The sequence below is a fragment of the Heptranchias perlo genome, chromosome 13 (genome assembly GCF_035084215.1).
Source record: "Heptranchias perlo isolate sHepPer1 chromosome 13, sHepPer1.hap1, whole genome shotgun sequence".
Taxonomy (NCBI): Eukaryota; Metazoa; Chordata; class Chondrichthyes; order Hexanchiformes; family Hexanchidae; genus Heptranchias; species Heptranchias perlo.
Window position 1 is genome coordinate 55769661 of NC_090337.1, and position 22949 is coordinate 55792609.

Here is a 22949-nt window from a genome sequence, read left to right on the forward strand (position 1 = left end):
ATAAAAACAGGAAATGCTGGAAAAGTTCAGCCAGTGAGGCAGCATCTGTGGCGAAACATCTGTTCTGACTTAAGGTCTTCGACCTGAAACGATAACTCTGTTTCTTTCTCCACAGATGCTGCCTCAGTTGCTGAGCTTTTCCAGCTTTTTCTGTTTATATTAAGGAAAAGGAGGTGAGGTGGCGTTGTTAGTAAAGGATGAAATCAGAGCAATAGTGAGAAAGGATATTGGGTCAGAAAATCGAGATGTAGAATCAGTCTGGGTGGAGTTAAGAAGCACCAAGGGGCAGAAAACATTGGTGGGAGTTGTCTATAGGCCTCCAAACAGCAGTGGTAATGTAGAGGATGGGATCAAACAGGACATTAAAGATGCATGTAACAAGGGTACTACAGTAATCATGGGTGATTTTAATCTACATATAGACTGGCCCAACCAAATTAGCAATAATACTGTGGAGGATGAATTCCTGGATTGTGTACGAGATTTTTTTTAGACCAGGACGTTGAGGAGCCAACTAGGGAACAGGCTATTCTACATTGGATATTGTGCAATGAGAAGGGGTTAATTAATAATCTTGTTGTGCGGGGTCCTTTAGGGAAGAGTGACCATAACACGATAGAATTCTTCATTAAGATGGAAAGTGAAGTAGTCCAATCCAAAACTAGGGTCCTAAATCTAAACGCAGGAAACTACGAAAGTATGAGGAGTGAGTTGGCTATGATAGATTGGGAAGCTTCATTAAAAGGCATGACGGTGGATGGACAATGGCTAACATTTAAGGAATGAATGCATGAATTGCAACAGTTATACATTCCTTTCTGGTGCAAAAACACAAAAGCAAAAGTGACCCAACCATGGCTAACAAAAGAAATTAAGGATAGTATTAGATCCAAAGAGGAGTCATATAAAGTTGCAAGAAAAAGTAGCAAGCCTGAGGATTGGGAGCAGTTTACAATTCAACAAAAAAGGGCCAAGAGATTGATTAAGAGAGGAAAAATAGAGTATGAGAGTAAACTTGCAAGGAACATAAAAAGCGGACTGTAAAAGCTTCTACAAGTATGTAAAAAGAAAAAGATTAGTGAAGACAAATGTAGGTCCCTTACAGTCAGAAACGGGAGAATTTATAATGGGGAACAAGGAAATGGCAGAGCAATTAAACAAATACTTTGGTTCTGTCTCCACGGAAGAGGACACAAATAATTTTCCAGAAATGCCAGGGAACCAGGGTCCAGTGAGAAGGAGGAATTAAAGGAAATTAGCATTGGTAAAAAAATAGTGCTGGAGAAATTAATGGGACTGAAAGCTGATAAAACCCCAGGGCCTGATAATCTGCATCCCAGAGTACTAAAAGAGGTAGCCATGGAAATAATGGATGCATTGGTTGTCATCTTCCAAAATTTTATAGATTATGGAGCAGTTCCTGCAGATTGGAGGGTGGCAAATATAACCCCACTATTTAAAAAAGGAGGGTGAGAGAAAACAGGGAAATACAGACCAGCTAGCCTAACATCAGGAGTAGGGAAAATGCTAGAGTCTATTACAAAGGGTGTGATAACAGGACACTTAGAAAATATCAACGGGATTGGACAAAGTCAACATAGATTTATGAAAGGGTAATCGAGTTTGACAAATCTACTGGAGTTTTTTGAGGATGTAACTGGTAGAATAGATAAGGGAGAACCAGTGTATGTGGAGTATTTGGATTTTCAGAAGGCTTTTGATAAAGTCCCACATAAGAGGTTCGTGTGCAAAATTAAAGCACATGGGATTGGTGGTAATATACTGGCATGGATTGAAAATTGGTTAACAGGCAGGAAACAGAGAGTAGGAATAAATGGGTCTTTTTCGGGGTGGTAGGCGGTGACTGGTGGGATACCGCAGGGATCAGTGCTTGGGCTTCAGCTATTCACAATATATATCAATGATTTGGATGAGGGAACCAAATGTAATATTTCCAAGTTTGCTGATGATACAAAACTAGGTGGGATTGTGAGTTGTGAGGAGGATGCAAAGAAGCTTCAAGTTGATTTATACAAGTTGAGTGAGTGGGCAAATACATGGCAAATGCAGTATAATGTGGATGAATGTGAACTTATCCAATTCAGAAGGAAAAACAGAAAGGCAGTGTGTTATTTAAATGGTGATAGATTGGGAAAAGTTGATGTAGAAAGGAACATGGGTGTCCTTGTACACCAGTCACTGAAAGCAAACATGCAGGTGCAGCAAGCAGTTAGGAAGGCAAATGGTATGTTGGCCTTCATTGCAAGAGGATTTGAGTATAGGAGCAAGGATGTCTTACTGCAGTTATACAGGGCCCTGGTGAGACCACATCTGGAGTATTGAGTACAGTTTTGGTCTTCTTACCCAAGAAAGGATATACTTGACATAGAGGGAGTGCAGTGAATGTTCACCAGACTGATTCTTGGGATGGCAGGACTGTCGTATGAGGAGAGATTGGGTCGACTTGGCCTGTATTGACTAGAGTTTAGAAGAATGCCAGGGGATTTCATTGAAATGTATAAAATTCTGACAGGGCTAGACAGACTGGATTCAGGGAGGATGTTTCCCCTGGCTGGGGGATCCAGAACGAGGGGTCACAGTCTCAGGATATGAGGTAGGACATTTAGGACTGAGATGAGGAGAAATTTCTTCACTCAGAGGGTGGTGAACCTATGGAATTCTCTACCACAGAAGGCTGTGGAGGCCAAGTCACTGATTATATTTAAGCAGGAGCTAGATAGATTTCTAGACATAAAAGGCATCAAGGGGCATGGGGAGAGAGCGGGAAATTGGTATTGAGATAGAGGATCAGCCATGATCATTTTGAATGGCAGAGCAGGCTCGAAGGGCCTACTCCTGCTCCTATTTTCTATGTTTCTATGAGATATAAAGGCAGGTGACCAAAAGCCTGGTAAAAGAGGTAAGGTTTTAAAGAGCATCTTAAAGGAGGAGATAGAGGTTGAGGGGCAGAGAGGGAATTCCAGAGAGTAGGGCCCACACAGCTGAAGGCAGAGGCCTGTAGTATCAACACAAAAAAGATGAATAAAGCATTTGTGGCGTGGCTGACATAACTGCCACCCTTGTGGTGCCTGTGACTTCTGTGGGCCATGGCATTCGATAGTTTATTTTCCATAACCTACAGGATATCCCATTCTATTTATAATGTATCCAAAGTAGTTTTAACACTGCGAGTACAAAAAGAATCAATAAAAATGACCTTGCTGGAACAACATTGAACAAAAGGGGGAAATTTATAACATTTACCCAATCTACTACTTTCCCCCTGTTTATAATGCATTTTCTTTCATCATTATTATTCACCATCAACATTTATTTCACCGAACTAGAGAGCTGTGAGCCAAGTCCCTCTCAACTTTATGCACAAGCCAGTCTGTAACCAGCCACCTGGAGACAGATGAGAGCAAGGCCTCAGTTGACAGGTCTTCCCTTTTCCTAAACTCTACCAGACAAGAGTCTGATGCACAAACCTCACAGTCTGCAGAGGTTATATTGTATAACCCTAAAAAAACAGGCGCTTGGATCATGGTACACTATTGACCCCCGCCCGTTGGTTGCGATGCAGGCAGCACATTACATTCGTGCTGCCTGATGATTTCAATGATTGCTGTGTGCAGCCAGTGCTATCTGCGCTGTTGATTAGCTGCACACATCAGCAGGGGGCCCGATATCGGGAGTGGCTCATGCTACTTAAAGGCAGCCTGCACCCCTTAAAGGGGAGGTGTACTTTGGCTGCAGGAAGTGGTGGAAGTTAATTGGGAAGTAAATCTGTGCTGCAATATACTGAAGAATGGCTGCACCTGCGAGGGAGCATGCACTAAAGGCCTTGTTGGTAGTTGGGTGATGGGGCTGTGTAGTGCATTGACAAGAGGCCCTCCAGACATATGCTCAAGAGGCAATGGGAGGATGTAGCAGACAAAGTCATTGCCAGGAGCATAGCGCCAAGAACATGGATGCAGTGCAGGAAGAAGTTCAATGATTTGACACGAGCAGTCAAGGTGAGTGAGTTCAACTGTCAAGTGGCATCTCCTACCAATTGCACCACTAGCCGCATCCACTGCTCCACGCACGACACCCACCATCACCCGCCTACCAATAAGCTCTTCAATCAGTGCTCAACTCTTCAAATTAGATACTTCATCTCACCCTCACACATTGCCACTGTTGCAAGCTGCATGCCCACAACTCAGAGGTCACACACATGGCAGCTATTCAACCATGACAGCAACATCACCCAAACATCTTGCAGGACACTCACTGACACCCTTCCCTCTTTCTTGCAGGAGAAGGTGGCGCACAACAGGAGGCAGCAAGTGGCAGTGGCTCCATGGAACATGAACCTGCCGTCCTCTCTCAGGATGACAGCATTCCTGTCCCATCCCTGCCACTCCACCAGTGCCCTTGCTGTTGCCTGTCAGCTAGCCAACCCACTCCCTGTAGATTATTCAAACTTGATCCAAGTATACGAAACCTCCAAAATCACGTACAAATGCATCAGCAGCCGGAACAAATAATCCAGCAGCTAACCTGTGACTTCTGCATGATCTCTTTGAATGGTGTTGGTGATGGGGGGAGGGGTGTCCTTCATGCCCTTTAAGACCTGTTCAGCTGTGCGAAGCTAAGACAGTGCACTGGATGCAGCGTGGAGTTCCAAAATAGCAGCGGTCCCTTTAAATTAGCATTGCACAATGATTAACGTCATAATCTCCCTACTCTACATGCTGCCGGCGGTCGTTAGGTGTACGTGCGTAAACCCCTTTACCAAGATGGTGTCCTGCACACTTCACGCCGGAAGTGTGTGCACGCATTTTGGACCCCATTTTCAGGGCACAGGTGTTCGCAATTTCATTTCTATTGGGATTTGGGATCCACCACTTCCTGCAACCAAAGTGCACCTCCCCTTTAAGAGGTGCAGGCTGCCTTTAAGTAGCACGAGCCACTCCCGATATCTGGCCCCCTGCTGATGTGTGCAGCTAATCAACAGCTCAGATAGCACTGGCTGCACACAGCAATCACTTAAATCCCAATTTCAGTCCCATCCACTCAGCAGTACACCGCCACACTATGTCCTGCAACGTCTCCTACAAGGAGAAATTCTTTGTATAAGGAGATAAAATGGTTTCTCCCTACCACTACCCAGACCTGTGCTGTGTGGTCACATTGTAGATTTATAGCAGTCACTCCTCCCCCAAGAGAAATATAAACGAAGCAAAGTAAAACGCCACCCTCCTCTATGGTTTTACTGGGAACCGATGGTAAGAGCAGCTCATCGGACTGATCAGAATGCTGCTGTGGAGATTAAAATTGGTCAGCTCATGTGTCAGTCTGCTAACTTAACTGACTACTTACAGTTAATGAACTCACTGTTAGGATCAACTGCCCTCACAACAAACCCAAGGCAAGAGGCAATAAATAAAAATAAATACAATCTCAAAGTTTTGAAAAGTGCAAACAAGGCTAATAACATTGCAACATTCGAACCTCTTCACCTCAAAAGACAGTTTCGCTGTGGAGAATAAACATGGATCAGTGGGTAAGTGCACGATCTGGTGTGGTGCTGAATCGTACGGACCAGGAAGGTCTCAAGCTCAAACCCCAGGCTGTACCATGTCTCCTGATCTCAGCAGAGAGGCCACTACAGATGGCCTTAGTGACTGTGGGCTAGAAAAGGGAGAAGGAGGAGGGGGGAAAACTGAGGTCCTGGTCCTGAAGAGTGTGCGAGTGCAAGAGAGTGAGGGAGTGAGAGAGAGAGTGAGTGAGAGAGTGAGTGAGTATTTTTGAATGTCGGGTGAGGACAATGTGAGGTTTGACTGCATTGTCTTCCAACACTCGCTCTCTGGCCTCACACACGAAGTCTGATTACTTGGGTTTGGTGTGGAGGGTTGCTGATGCCAATATAGTTACACCCTCAAAGTGTCTTGAGGAGGAGAAGAAGAGAGAAAAGTGGAGAGGGTATAATATAAAAGAGTGAGAGAGAATATGCATGCTAAGTGATTAATTCAAAATCAAACAGCCTTATATTGTCAAAAAAAATAAAATGCCACTTGATCAAATTGTAGTGAACAGCTCCACTCAGCGATATATGGATCACTGTATTCCTTAACAGATGGCTGGTTCTAATACGTATTTATTGCCGGAGCTTGACGTGCATACAGCTGCCAGTAGGGAATAATTGGACACCTGCAAGGAATGAGTGAGTCATAATAAAATAAAAATCAGTTAGTCGGACTGAAAGCGTTGCTGCAGGCTGGTCTGGCACCAACTGGGTGACAAGCCATTTCAAACTCTTTGTATTTTTTTTAATCTATTCTTAATGTCTTAATGCCTCAAATGTATAAAAGCGGTTATTATGTGGCAAAATGAAAAGCCTTGCAAAGGAAGTATTTAAAAGAGAATAACCACATTACAAACATTTGTCCTTCTTAAAACATCAAAAGCCAGGAAGAGTTCAGTAATGATTCATGCAGTCAAAATTAAATTTCCACAGATAACTGTGTGGCCTACATAGATCAATGGAAAAATTACAGTCTGCAAAGTACCTTAGTATCACAGTAGGTTCAGCACAGGGGGAGGCCATTCAGCCCATCATGCTAGTGCCGGCTCTTTGAAAGAGGTATCCAATTAGTCCCATTCCCCTGCTCTTTCCCCATAGTCCTGTGAATTTTTTCCCTTCAAGTATTTATCCAATTCTCTTTGGAAAGTTACTGTTGAATCTGCTTTCACCGCCCTTTTAGGCAGTGCGTTCCAGATCATAACAACTCGCCACGTAAAAAAAATGTTTCACCATGTCGCCTCTGGCTCTTTTGCCGATCACCTTAAATCTGTGTCCTCTGGTTACTGACCCTTCTGCCACTGGAAACAATTTCTCCTTATTTACTCTGTCAAAACCGTTCATGATTTTGAACAGCTCGATCAAATCGCCCCTTAACCTTCTCTGTTCTAGGAGAACAACCCCAGCTTCTCCAATCTCTCCACATAACTGAAATCCCTCATCCCTGGTACCATTCTAGTAACTCTCTTATGCAGCCTCTCTAAGCACTTGACATCATTCCTAAAGTGTGGTGCCCAGAATTGAACACAATACTCCAGCTGAGGCCTAACCAGTGTTTTATAAAAGTTTAGTATAACTTCCTTGCTTTTGTACACTATGCCTCTATTAATAAAGCCCAGGATCCCATATGCTTTTTTAAACAACCTTCTCAACTTGTCCTACCACCTTCAAGGATTTGTGTATGTGCACCTCCAGGTCTCTCAGTTCCTGCATCCCTTTTAAAATTGTACCATGTAGTTTATATTACCTCTCCTCATTCTTCCTACCAAAATGTATCACTTCACACTTCTCTGTGTTAAATTTTATCTGTCCATTTTACCAGTCTGTCTGTGTCCTCCCGATATCTGTTACTATCCTCCATATTGTTTACTACATTTCCGAGTTTTGTGTCATCTGCAAACTTTGAAATTATACCCTCTATACCCAAGCCCAGGCCATTAATATATATCAAAAAGAGCAGTGGTCCTAATACTGACCCCTAGGGAACACCACTGTATACTTCCCTCTAGTTTGAAAAACAACCGTTCACTACTAATCTCTGCTTTCTGTCCCTTTGCCAATTTTGTATCCACGCTGCCACTGTTTCTTTAATCCCATGGGCTTTAATTTTGCTAACAAGTCTATTATGTGGTATTTTATGAAATGTCTTTTGAAAGTCCATATACACATCATCAACCGCATTATCCTCATCAACCCTTTCCATTACTTCATCAAAGAACTCAATCAAGTTAGTCAAACATGATTTTCCTTTAACAAAAACGTGCTGACTTTCATTTATTATCCCATACTTTTCCAACTACCAATTAATTTTGTCCCGGATTATTGTCTCCAAAAGTTTCCCCACCAATGACGTTAGGCTGACTGGCTGGTAATTGCTTGGTTTATCCCTCACCCCTTTTTTGAACAGGGACATTTGCAATCTTCCAATCCTCCGGCACCATCCCCATATTGAAGGAAGATTGGATGATTGTGGCCAGAGCCTCCGCAATTTCCACCCTTACTTGCCTCAGTAACCTAGGATACATCCCATCTGGACTGGGTGATTCTTCTACTTTGAGTACTGCCAATCTATTAAGTACCTCCTCTTTATTTTTATCCTATCCAATATCGCTACTACCTCCTCCTTTACTTCTACAATGGCAGCATCCTCTTCTCTCGTAAAGACAGATGCAAAGTATTCATTTAGTACCTCAGCCATCCCCTCTGCTTCCACAAGAAGATCTCCTTTTTTGTCCCTAATCGACCCCACCCTTCATTTGACTACTCTTTGACAATTTATATGTTTATAAAAGACTTTTGGGTTCCCTTTTATGTTATTCTTATACTCTGTCTTTGCCCCTATTATTCCCATTTTTAGATCTCCTCTGTACGTTCTGCACTCAGTTTGGTTCTCTACTGTATTATGAACCTTACATTCGTCATGAGCCTCCTTTTTCTGTTTCATTTTAATCTCTATATCTTTAGTCATCCAGGGGGCTCTAGGTTTGGATGCCCTTCCTTTCCCCCCTGTAGGGATGTGTCTACTCTGTGCCCGAACCAACTCCTCCTTGAAGGCCTCCCATTGTTCAATTACTGTTTTGCCTGCCAATTTTTGATTCCAATCTACCTGGGCAAGATCCCTTTTTAACCCACTGAAATTAGCCCTCCTGCAGTTTAGTATTTTCACATTTGAATAACATTATAAAAACAGAAAAATTAAAGCAGGAATGTTCTGTCAATGGGACTGGGTGACGTGGTAGGTTAGCATGTGTACTTTTTCTTCTGGGACCCTGGGTTCAAATCCAGCCAAGGCTGATGGGATAAAGGTGAAACAATTCTCTGCTAGCTGTAAGAGTTCTAAGTGAAATGGGTTTAGAAGTGGGTCAGTTCTGCAGGGAGCCAATCCACTGGCAGAAGGAAGAGAAATGTCAGTGAAGAATGCTGGCATCAGAATCTGGAATACGTACCAGATCAGGCAAGTGAACACCATTTCCTAACTGGCTCTAAAATTTGCAGACATCAACAGTGTAGTTCCTCCAGGGAGGGTAAACCAACAAAAAAAAGATTCCCATTGAAAGGGAAAATAATAATGTAGGAATACATTCCTTGGGGTCAGAAATACTTCCATTCTTAGATGGGGGCAGGGGAGAGGAATATATTGAATTCAAAGTACTACCTCCATCACATACACACGACACGTACACACACTCCTGCTCTTCTAAGAAAATTCATTTTACCTCATTCAGCTGTTAGTTACGATTGACTTCAGGGGCATAGAACTCCACTTGCCTGGAATATGGGGGCTGGGTCAATGAAGTTTCATGATAGAGTGAGATGTGCAGGCTTAGAACAAGTCAAGTGTACTACGTTACTATCACTTCAAGAGGCTATAAGTATGGCTTTCCAGGGAAATGGAAATGTCACAGTAATCTTTACTACTGAGGTAACAGACAAGACTGGAATCTGCGTTTCAATAACAAGTAATGGAGCTATTTAAAAATGTTATCTTCCCTTTAATGTTAAAACTGTCCGTTATTTACTGCACAGATGGGCACGATGCACGTGAAACAAGCTCGGGCCATCTGGATCTGGATCCAGATCCCAGTGGCTCTGAATCTACAGCACAAAACTGTCAGCGAGTCTCCAGCACCAAGGCCACAGGATAACCCGTTTGAAAAATAACCAGCTGATATCCAAGGCTGAGGCTGAAAATAAATACAAATAAGAACAGAGGGAGAAAAAACAAATAATGCTTTGTGCTTATTAAAAGGATGGATGCCACCAAACACTTCCAGGTTAGGGTACCATGGACAGACAAAAAGGAAAGCTCTACTCCCAACTCCAACTCATACATGCCAATTGTTAACGTGCTGACAGCATTTCTTGGGCTGTGTCCACTTGTCAGCATCTGGTGACAAAAAAAAACAGGATGTAAACTTGGTGCCTGAGGACATCCTGGAACGCTGCACTAATCTGTCCTGTGAGCATGTGCAACCACATGATCAGACACAACAGGACTGCTTCTCCTGGCTCCACAGCATTACTGCAGGCCATTGCTGGCCTATCCTCACTCCCTCCCATTCACCACCCCACCTCTCCTGATAACTACCCTAGGGTCGCTTCTGGTGGCCCAAATTGGTCCAGAGGAAACTGGCAAGCTGCCTCAGATGGCCCGAGGGGCACCCGCAGCATGCTGGAATTCAGAAGCCTGAGGCCCAATTTCGGATAAGCCTCTGGCCTCTGGCCTCTGGCAGTGCGCATGCCAGCCATTTGGGGCCTAAATGAATTTCTACCCCATTGTCTTTTTTAAAAATTCATTCTCGGCATATGGGCACCACTGAAAAGGCCGTCATTTATTGCTCATCCCTAGTTGCCCTTGAGAAGGTGATGGTGAGCTGCCTTCTTGAACCGCTGCAGTCCGTGTGGTGAAGGTTCTCCCACAGTGTTGTTAGGTAGGGAGTTCCAGGATTTTGACCCAACGACGATGAAGGAACGGCGATATATTTCCAAGTCGGGATGGTGTGTGACTTGGAGGAGAACTTGGAGGCGATGGTGTTCCCATGGACCTGCTGCCCTTTCCGTTCTAGGTGGTAGAGGTCGTGGGTTTGGGAGGTGCTACCGAAGAAGCCTTGGCGAGTTGCTATTGTGTATCCTGTAGATAGTACACATTGCAGCCATGATGCACCGGTGGTGGAGGGAGTTGATGTTTAAGGTGGCGGATGGGCGGACTGCTTTGTCCTGGATGATTTCAAACTTCTTGAGTGTTGTTGGAGCTGCTCTCATCCAAGCAAGTGGAGAGTATTCCATCACACTCGTGACCTGTGCCTTGTAGATGGTAGAAAGGCTTTAAGGAGTCAGGAGGTGAATCACTCACCGCAGAATACCTAGCCTCTGACCTGCTCTAGTAACCACGATTATTTATGTGGTTGGTCCAGATGAGTTTCTGGTCAATGGCAACCTCCAGGATGTTGATGGTGGGGGGGGTTTGGTGATGGTAATGCTATTGAATGTCATGGGGAGGTGGTTAGATTCTCCTGTTGGAGATGATGATTGCCTGGCATCAGTGTGGCGTGAATGTTACTTGCCATTTATCAGCCCAAGCCTGGATGTTGTCCAGGTCTTGCTGCATGCGCGCATGGACAGCTTCATTATCTGAGGAGTTGTGAATGGAGCTGAACACAGTGCAATCATCAGTGAACACTCCCACTCCTGACCTCAGCCTGGAGGGAAGGTCATTGATGAAGCAGCTGAAGATGGTTGGGCCTAGGACACTGCCCTGAGGAACTCCTGCAGCGATATCCTGGGGCTGAGAAGATTGGCCACCAACAACCAGAACCATCTTTCTTTGTGACCAGTATGACTCCAACCATTTAAGAGTTTTCCCCCTGATCCCCGTTGACTTCAGTTTTATTTGGGTTGCATTGGTGGTCACCATTACCACCAAAGATGTAAAGAGCCAATTAAACCCATTCATTAATTGACAGGATTCTTCAAAAAACACTGTCACTTGATCAAGCTTCAAACATAAAAACGAAATCAAGACCTTTTGAACTTGAGTTTAATACCTCCACTTCATTAGAAAAGTGCTGACAGAAAAATCTTTTATGTTGCTGTAGATGCTCATAAAAAAAACAGTGGGTTTTGTTAGCACACAAAACCATTCCAAATGATTGTCAGGCAATACCTGAGGCACTATGTGATTTATCCACAACTTACAATTTAATTAAATTAGCTATAGTGCAAGAACTACTGGGAAACAAATAGATTTTTGTCTTCAAAGGTGATTCTCAGAAGTACCCATTTTTTTTCTGAAATGGCAACACTCAAATTATTATTCGGCACAGTAGGAGGCCATGTGGCCCATCGTGCCTGTGCCAGCTCTTTGAAAGAGCTATCCAATTAGTCCCACTCCCCTGCTCTTTCCCCTTAGCCCTGCAAATTTTTCCTTTTCAAGTAAATATCCAATTCCCTTTTGAAAGTTACGATTGAATCTGCTTCCACCACCCTTTCAGGCAGTGTATTCCAGATCATAACAAATCGCTGCGTAAAAAAATGTTTCCTCATGTCGCTTCTGTTTCTTTTGTGAATCACTTAAATCTGTGTCCTCTGGATACCTAACCTCCTGCCAGTGGAAACAGTTTCTCCCTATCTACTCTATCAAAACCCCTCATAATTATGAACACCTCTATTAAATCTCCCCTTAACCTTCTCTGCTCCAAGGAAATCAATCCCAGCTTCTCTAATCTCTCCACCTAACTGAAGTCTCTCATCCCTGGTATCATTCTAATAAATCGCCTCTGCACCCTCTCCAAGTCCTTGACATCCTTCCTAAAATGTGGTGCCTCTGTTTGTAAAGCCCAGGATCCTGCATGCTTTTTTGTTTTTAACAGCCTTCTCAACTTGGTCTACAAGCATCCAGTAAGGACTCAGGACCGCACATCGGAAAGTGAAAAAACTGCTTACCATGCAGCATCTCATAGCATAAAGTTCGATGCAGATGTGATGAAAGTGGACATTTTAATCAAGTGCATTTTGAAACTGCACAGTTCAAGAAACATGTTTATTAAAAGTAAGATATAACAAGGGTAGTAGTTCTCCTCTTTCATGAGTTAACAGTCTGGAGCATTAACAGCGCCAGACTACACACAGGGGAGGCATCACTTCTTGGATCCTCCACAAGGGTAGCTTTTGCGTACATCAGCTACAGTGGTCCTTAAGAGGTCTTCAACAATCCCACCACCTTCACCCTCTGAAGGGCTAAGGGAGGTGTGGCTCATTCTATTGCAGGGAGGACAATTGCAGAGGGGTGAATCAACAGACTAACGGATGTTCCAGTCTTACTACAGGCCATTATACCAGACAGGATTTCAACCAGTATGCCATCTCTGCCCAAGGCCTCAAGGAATTCTCAAAGGTGACTGGAGGGTTTGGAGGATCGTCTCTCTCTAATTTTCTCTGCCCATTCTCACCCCTCCCTTCTGAAGTGATTGACTCCTTGCCGATTCCACTGCTGCAAACATTAGTTACCTGTCAGTAACTCAACCAAGTAGCCAGTATCTATTTGCAAACTGTAATATTGATAGTTAGTGGGCTATTTGATTGAGTGGGGACACCGATACTCAGGATGATCCTGCCCTCACTCTATGTCCATCCACACACATTTCCAGCAGGGGTCAGTGGACAATGATTGAGAGCAGGAACCCTGGCTGATATTCCCTTTCCCAACTCAAGGGCGGCAAGCCCACTTTCCCCCAGTGCATCTTGGCCGAGATCAGCTAATTCAGCACAAACCAGGGCTCAAAACTAGTATCTTCATGGGTTTGTACGGCTCAGATACTCACTTGATAAACTCTCCGAAGCAATAGGGCAGCCGCTTGCGGGTTTTTAACAAAATACTACTGAGCAGGTTGGGTATGTGGCCTCTGGGTGATGTCTGAATACTGGATAGCTGACCGAGGTTTAGGTGACATCCTCATCATCATTATTTGCTCCCCCATTTCCTTTCCTTACTCCATAATGGTGGTTTGGTTAGTGTCATCCAAAAAGCTCTCAGATGTATGTGATTCATATATGGAGATATGAAAGATGGTATGGTACCATGAAGCAATAAATTCAAACTGTGTGCATCTTCCATGGCTATTTATATTCATATTCCTCAGCATAAGATTGTGCATTAAATTACTCATTACTATGTTATGTATCAGCAGACATTAATTTATTTAAACTACAGATGGTAAGGGACATCAATCAGTTCAGATGTGTAATTCTGCAACGTCTAAGTAGTTCATGTAGAAAATGTTGTTAAGTATTTATGTCGAGAGTTAATTATATTGTGGTGAATAATATATTTTTGACTCTGAATCACCCCCACATAAAAATGACTCAAACAAGAGAAAAGATAACAGCTAACCAATTATATGATTATAATGTAGCACTGACAAGAATTGCCAGTTAACTCTTATTTCAATTGGGAGACATCAATGTTTTGCTTGGATGCTTCATATACTATTAAACCACAATGAATTTAATTGCCATTTTTATATAATGTGTTCCTGCGAGAAAGGCAAGGCAATAAATGTGGCTTCTTTATCCCAGCAAGTCTAAACGAAGAGCCAAGACCCGTAATAGGGGATACCAGTAAGGTTGAAAAGAGTACAGAATGCAAGCTACATCAACAAGCAGTAATTAGGTGTTGCCCAGCTTAGGTTTTGATGGCCTGAATTATAGGAGGAAGATGAGACTGAGGGAGGTACGGAAATCCAGAGTTTTTGAGGACCTGGAGAAAAATGGACTAGAATGAGAGACTGTGGAAAGAGTCTTAATTTCAACACAGTGAAGATGTAGGAAAGAGAAAACAATGCATCAGATGCATATTAGAAGGAACAGGAGAGGAAAGAGGAGAGCAGAATTGTCCATTGAAGAATTGGAAAAAGAAATAAAAAGCAAGAGTTTTGGAGGCTAGAATTGAGACAGGATCACTTATTATAATGTTTTTCTTGTATCCTGTGTCAATCTGCAAGAGAGGTAGCGGAAAAGCCTCCCCAGCAATGTAAACAATATTCTAGCCTTAGAGATTTTACACTTTATAAGTGGTGGGGGGATTTTTCTGCTGCACATTAGATTTATCACACTGGCAAGGTAATGGACCCAGGATGACTTAACCTTCGGGATAAATGCAACATAAAAATTATTTCATTTCCTTTAAATTAAGAGTTATTGAGGGTAAATGAAGTGTTTGGAGAGAAAGAGGAAACTGAGCTTCTTTGAGGCAGCTTTAGCAATGTAGAAGATGTGGGAGTTTCATTTTGAGATCAGTAGAGATGACAAATGTCAATAGATGAAGAAAGACTAATGATGGAGGAAAGGTAGTAGCTGTTGATTGGGGAGACATGTGCAAAAACTATGTGCAAAAACGATTTATTTGAAGAACTAAAAGAAAGATTTCATTACCTCAAAGTGCATGTAAGAGGTCAAGATGAAAGATTGAGCTATTGCACTGCGAGAAGAATAGAGATTGTGTGCACTTGGAGATTTGTGGCCTGAAGGAAATTGGTGAATGCAGAGTAAATGATCAGCGAAAGAATGAATAGGATTGAACAATGAACAAAGATCACTCATAAGAAGAGGTAACACTGTGGGAAGGAGGACAGTACCTTGGGTCAGATAGGAAAAGAGCCAGAAGATGCCCAACTGTACAGATACAATGAATTGAAAGGAACCTAGATAGCCGTAAAGATTGTTGTGATGAGAGACCACATGATAGTAACTTGTTTAGAAGTACAAGATCAGACACAGTCTAATGCTTTGGCAATGTCCAAGGCCATGAAAAGTTGTGTAATTTACAAAACCAGTGGAATGACCATACGAAAAACCATACGGCTGTTCATGGATTAGGCCAGAACTTTGAAGGTGATGGATAATTTCACCATTCACAGGCAATTCCACAACTGTAGAAATTACCAAAGTAAAGGTAGTAATTCAGTAAAGGTAAAAGGGTAAAAGGGGTCATAGAAACAGAAAAACATAGAAAATAGGAGCAAGAGTAGGCCATTCAGCCCTTCGGGCCTGCTCCGCCATTCAAAATGATCATGGCTGATCATCTAACTCAGTACCCTGTTCCTGCTTTTTCCCCATATCCCTTGATCCCTTTAGCATTACGAAATATATCTATCTCCTTCTTGAATACATCAAATGACTTAGCCTCCACTGCCTTCTGTGGCAGAGAATTCCACAGGTTCACCACCCTCTGAGTGAAAAAGTTTCTCCACATCTCGGTTCTAAATGGCATACCCCGTATCCTGAGACTGTGACCCCTGGTTCTGGACTCTCCAGCCATTGGGAACATCCTCCCTGTATCTAGTCTGTCTAGTCCTGTTAGAATTTTATATGTTTCAATGAGATCACCTCTCATTCTTCTAAACTCTAGTGAATATAGGCCTAGTCGACCCAATCTCTCCTCATACGTCAGTCCTGCCATTCCAGGAATCAGTCTGGTAAACCTTCGTTGCACTCCCTCCATGGCAAGGACATCCTTCCTCAGATAAGGAGACCAAAATTGTACACAATACTCCAGATGTGGTCTCACCAAGTCCCTGTATAACTGCAGTAAGACATCCCTGCTCCTGTACTCAAATCCTCTTGCAATGAAGGCCAACATACCATTCGCCTTCCTAACTGCTTGCTGCACCTGAATGCTCGCTTTCAGCGACTGGTGTACAAGGACACCCAGGTCTCGTTGCACCTCCCTTTTTCCCAATCTATCACCATTCAGATAATAATCTGCCTTTCTGTTTTTACAACCAAAATGGATAACCTCACATTTATACTGCATCTGCCATGTTCTTGCCCACACACCCAACTTGTCTATATCACTTTGGAGCCTCTTTGCATCCTCCTCATAGCTCACATTCCACCCCAGCTTTGTGTCATCTGCAAACTTGGAAATGTTACTTTTAGTTCCTACATCCAAATCATTGATATATATTGTGAATAGCTGGGGCCCAAGCACTGATCCCTGCGGTACCCCACTAGTCACTGCCTGCCACCCGGAAAAAGACCCGTTTATTCCTACTCTCTGTTTCCTGTCTGTCAACCAATTCTCAATCCATGCCAGTATATTCCCCCCAATCCCATGTGCTTTAATTTTGCACACTAACCTCTTATGTGGGACCTTATCAAAAGCCTTCTGAAAATCCAAATACACCACATCCACTGGTTCTCCCCTATCTATTCTACTAGTTACATCCTCAAAAAACTCCAGTAGATTTGTTAAGCATGATTTCCCTTTCATAAACCCATGCTGACTTTGTCCAATCCCGTTAGTGCCCTCCAAGTGTTCTGTTATCACATCTTTTTCACAGACTCGAGCATTTTCCCCACTACTAAAAGAGGTAACCATGGAAATAGTGGATGCATTAGTTGTCATCTTTCAAAATTCTATAGATTATGGAACAGTTCCTGCAGATTGGAGGGTGGCAAATGTAACCCCACTATTTAAAAAAGGAGGGAGTGAGAAAAACAGGGAGCTACAGACCAGTTAGCCTAACATCAGCAGTAGCGAAAATGCTAGAGTCTGTTATAAAGGATGTGATAACAGGACACTTAGAAAATATCAACGGGATTAGACAAAGTCAACATGGATTTATGAAAGGGAAATCATGTTTGACAAAGCTACTGGAATTTTTTGAGGATGTAACTGGTAGAATAGATATGGGAGAACCAGTGGATCTTTGATAAAGTCCCACATAAGAGGTTAGTGTGCAAAATTAAAGTACATGGGATTGGGGGTAATATACTGGCATGGATTAAAAATTGGCTAACAGACAGGAAACAGAGAGTAGGAATAAATGGGTCTTTATCAAGGTGGCAGGCAGTGACTAGTGGGGTACCACAGGGATCGGTGCTTGGGCCCCAGCTATTCACAATATATATCAATGATTTGGATGAGGGAACCAAATGTAACATTTCCAAGTTTGCTGACAACACAAAACTAGGTGGGATCGTGAGTTGCAAGAAGGATGCAAAGAGGCTTCAAGGCGATTTAGACAAGTTGAGTGAGTGGGCAAATACATGGCAAATGCAGTATAATGTGGATAAATGTGAAGTTATCCACTTCGGAAGGAAAAACAGAAAGGCAGAGTATTATTTAAATGGTGATAGATTGGGAAATGTTGATGTGCAAAGAGACCTGGGTGTCCTTGTGCACCAGTCACTGAAAGCAAACATGCAGGTGCAGCAAGCAGTTAGGAAGGCAAATGGTATGTTGGCCTTCATTGCAAGTGGATTTGAGTACAGGAGCAAGGATGTCTTACTGCAGTTATATAGGGTCTTAGTGAGACCACACCTGGAGTATTGTCTACAGTTTTGGTCTCCTTACCTAAGAAAGGATATACTTACCATGGAGGGAGTGCAGCGAAGGTTCACAAGACTGATTCCTGGGATGGCAGGACTGTTGTATGAGGAGAGTTTGGGTAGACTCGGCCTGTATTCACTCGAGTTTAGAAGAATGAGAGGGGATCTCATTGAAACATATAAAATTCTGACAGGGCTAGACAGACTGAATACAGGGAGGATGTTTCCCCTGGCTGGGGGGTCCAGAACAAGGGTTCACAGTCTCAGGATACAGGGTAGGACATTTAGGACTGAGATGAGGAGAAATTTCTTCACTCAGAGGGTGGTGAATCTATGGAATTCTCTACCACAGAAGGCTGTGGAGGCCAAGTCACTGAATATATTTAAGAAGGAGCTAGCTAGATTTCTTGGCACAAAAGTCATCAAGGGGTATGGGGAGAGAGCGGGAATGTGGTATTGAGATAGAGGATCAGCTATGATCATAATGAATGGCGGAGCAGGCTCGAAGGGCCGAATGGCCTACTCCTGCTCCTATTTTCTATGTTTCTATGTTTCTATGAGAAGGAAAGGTAGTCCGGGAGTAAGAGAGGTTAAAGAGATAGCATTGGACAGGGGTAAGTTTAGAGGTACACACCTTGAAGACAATTGGGAGGGTCAAAGGGTTTATTTGAGTACCAAGAGCAGGCAATGCAACAGAAGTTAGTGGGGGCAAAATTTCATGTCAGTCATAATGATAGAACCCAATGGGACTCTTTACCAAGGTTGGAGTTAGAGGGGAAAAGAAAACTGAAAAAGGCCAACTTTCTCTTTAAGAGACCTAGCAGCAATGCCATTAGGGTGGAAAGGAGGATTCAAAGAAGTTACCAGAGGTAACTTTGTCAAAGGATTAGAAAGTGCAGCTGCTGACAAAGCAGAGAAACAGCAGTTGATGCTTTTTTTCTGTAAAGTTGCTTTCAATATCCAAATGCATCATCCGATGTGCTCTTCCTCCTCGCAAAGATTTTGAAATCAAGACTCATTGTCCAGACTCCTACTCAAGTTCATTCTTTCCCAGGACCTTAACTTGTAGAATTTCTTGCCTCTCTCATCTCTATTTCTTTCTACAATCTTTAGGCTTTTAGAGCCCACACTTGGTGCCAAGTTGAGAAGGCTGTTAAAAAAAGCATATGGGATCCTGGGCTTTATTAATGGATGCCTACAGTACAAAAGCAAGAAAGTTATGCTAAACCTTTATAAAACACTGGTTAGGCCACAGCTATTGAGTTCAATTCTGGGCACCACACTTTAGGAAGGATGTCAAGGCCTTAGAGAGGGTGCAGAAGAGATTTACTAGGATGGTGTCAGTGATGAGGAACTTCAGTTATGTGGAGAGACTGGAAAAGTTACATCAAGTTACTTCGAAACTGCAGCACAGAAACAGGCCATTCGGCCCAACTGGTCTCTGCCAGCTTTTATGCTGCACACAAGCCTCCTCCCTCTCTACTTCATCTAACCCTATCAGCATATCCTTCTATTCCATTTTCTCTCTAGTTTCCCCTTAAATGCATCTATGCTATTTGCCTCAACTACTCCTTGTAGTAGCGTGTTCCACATTCTTACCGCCCTTCGGGTAAAGAAGTTTCTCCTGAATTCCCTATTGAATTTATTAGCGACAATCTTATATTTATGACCTCTAGTTTTGGACTCCCCCACAGGTGGAAACATCGGGCACGATATTAGGAGGGCGGCGGGTTCTCAGTGGGGGGTCGACTGGGCGCGTGGGTAACGCGCTCAGTGAAATCAGTGTGCTCCACATGGAATCGCAGGCTAATTGGAGACACTTACCTGTGCTTCCGGGTTTCGCGCTGGAAAGCTGCGCAGCGGGCGGACTGCGCATGCGCAGCATAGACTGTCAGCTGGAGGAGCCCTACTTAAAGGGGCAGTCCTCCACTGACTGATGCTGCAGGAAATAGGAAAAATTACACCATGGAGCAGCCCAGGGGGAAGGCTGCTCCCAGGTTTAATGATGCCTCACTCCAGGTCTTATTGGATGGGGTGAGGAGGAGGGGGAGGACAGAGATCATCCCCCCGGCGGGCGGGAGGAAGCGGCCTGCCTCTGCCACCAAGAAGGCCTGGCTCGAGGTGGCAGAGGAGGTCACCAGCACCACCAACATATCGCCCACCTGCATACAGTGCAGGAGGCGCTGCAATGACCTAAGTAGGTCAGCCAAAGTGAGTACACTTACTCATTCCCCTACACTCCGTCTGCCACATCACCGCCCCCACCCCACATCTCCTTCTGCACTGCCAGCACTACTCTGTCACATCACCCCTCACACCCACTCACACCTCATCCTCATCTTACCTGCACTTACTCACCTTGCCAGTACTCATCCCGCCACTACCACTCAACCCAATCGTCATACAATCTCATGGCTCTATCTCATACTCACCCTCTGATGCATCTCTTTCACGGTCAGCCTCACTCAACCTGCCACTACCTGTGCTGCAGCCACAAGACATGCATCACATATGTGCAGTAGGAAGTGTAAGACAAACGTGTCGTGAGCATGAAGGGGATGCACAAGGGTGTTTGAGGGTTTGTCAGGGTTTTTACCGATATTTAATTTCTGACCAACTCACATTACATATTAAATTGTCACCACTACTGCCACGTCTTTGCGAATCTTGTCTGGTTTGTGCAATAATGCCCTTTCCTGAGGATCACTATGAAGACCCACAACTGATGCCACCCATTGTGTCACTGCAGAGTGGTGTAGGTGTATTTGCAGGGCTCTTTTGTGCAGACGACTGAGAGACGTTGGCGATGTCCCCGGTTGCACCCTGGAAGGATGCAGAGGAGAAGTTGTGAGGGCAGTGGTGACTTTGACAGCGACAGGTAAGAAGATGGTGCTCGGGCCAGCCGGGAGCAGCTCGGCATGAAGGATGCTGCAGATGTCCACGAATACATGTCGAGTGACTCTGAGCCTCCGTGTGCACTGCTGCTCAGAGAGGTCCAGGAAGCTGAGCCTCGGTCTGTGGACCCTGTGGCGAGGGTAGTGCCTTCTGCGACGCATCTCTCTCTGCCGTTGCCCTCCCTCCTGCTGTGCAGGTGGATGTGTCACAGCACTGTGTTGTGGGGCTCCACGTGTCAGAGGTGGACGGCGTGGCCGGTGAGGCTGGTGATGCTGTTCGTCCTCCGAGGAGGTCATGACTGCAGCTACGGCGGCCCCCATCCGGAAGATGTACATCTGAGGGGGTCCGCAAAGTAGGTAAATATGTCTGGACACCGGGGTAAGTGTGCAAGTATGTGAACTTTCTTGTCAGGAGGAGGGTGGTGGAGCCCAAACTTTGTCCAAAGTGACAGAGTGGCCTCCTGAGTGTGGGTCTCTCCCCACCACCTGTCAAATGGGCCTTTGCAGCTGCCACAGGCTGATGGCTGCAACGCGTCCATTTGAACTGGGAGTGTTTCCCCCAGTACGGGAAACAGTCCCAGTTGTTTGCAAAATCCCACCCCTCCTAAAATGTCATGTTAATCAGGTCTCTAAATGACCTGAAATACCTTAATGATTACTTCAAGTGGCACCCTGCCGGCTTTAATTGCCAGCGGGAGTCCCACATGCGGGGGCTGCGCGTGCATGTCAGCGCGTCACTGGGGAACCCGGAAGTGGGCGGGTTGGAGCCGGGCTCCGGACCCGCCTCGGGAATCCCCGATTTTCGCAGCCCCCCCCGCCACGAACGCACCCAATCGCGGGTGCGAAAATCGAGCCCATCTTCTCTACGTCTACCCTATCAAATCCTTTCATTACCTTAAAGACCTCTATCAGGTCATCCCTCAGTCTTTTTTCTAGAGAAAAGAGCCACAACCTGCTCAGCCTGCTCAGCCTTCCCTGATGAGTATATCTTGTCAGTTCTGGTATCATCCTTGTGAACCTTTTTTATATCCTCTCCAATGCATCTATATCCTTTCTATAATAAATGTAAAGAATCTTACAACACCAGGTTATAGTCCAACAATTTTATTTGAAAATCACAAGCTTTTGGAGGCTTTCTCCTTCGTCAGGTGAATGTGGAAATCCTTGAACCTTTCGCATTTATATTCAGAGAACAATACCTGGTGATTACAGATAATCTTTCCAACTGCCCGTTGTCAAGGCAATCAAAGTGTTCAGACAGAGAGGTGTTACCTACAGGACCACCGAATATACAAATGGCCAGAACACTAAACAGAGAGAGAGAGGGAGAAACATCCGAAAGAAAGAGAAAGACAGAGAATGATCCGTTGTATTAAAAACAGATAACTTTTATTCGCTGGTGGGGTTACGTGTAGCGTGACATGAACCCAAGATCCCGGTTGAGGCCGTCCTCATGGGTGCGGAACTTGGCTATCAATTTCTGCTCGACGATTTTGCGTTGTCGTGTGTCTCGAAGGCCGCCTTGGAGAACGCTTACCCGAAGATCGGTGGCTGAATGTCCTTGACTGCTGAAGTGTTCCCCGACTGGGAGGGAACCCTCCTGTCTGGCGATTGTTGCGCGGTATCCGTTCATCCGTTGTCGCAGTGTCTGCATGGTCTCGCCAATGTACCATGCTCTGGGGCATCCTTTCCTGCTACGTATGAGGTAGACAACGTTGGCCGAGTCACAGGAGTATGAACCATGTACCTGGTGGGTGGTGTCCTCTCGTGTGATGGTGGTATCTGTGTCGATGATCTGGCATGTCTTGCAGAGGTTACCGTGGCAGGGTTGTGTGGTGTCGTGGACGCTGTTCTCCTGAAGGCTGGGTAATTTGCTGCGAACGATGGTCTGTTTGAGGTTGGGTGGCTGTTTGAAGGCGAGTAGTGGAGGTCTGGGGATGGCCTTAGCGAGGTGTTCGTCGTCATCGATGACATGTTGAAGGCTGCAGAGAACATGGCGTAGTTTCTCCGCTCCAGGGAAGTACTGGACGACGAAGGGTACTCTGTTGGTTGCGTCCCGTCCATCGAAACCTTTCTATAATATGGAGACCAGAACTGTGCACATTACTCAAAGTGTGGTCTAACCAAGGTTCTATACAAGCTTAACATAACTTCTC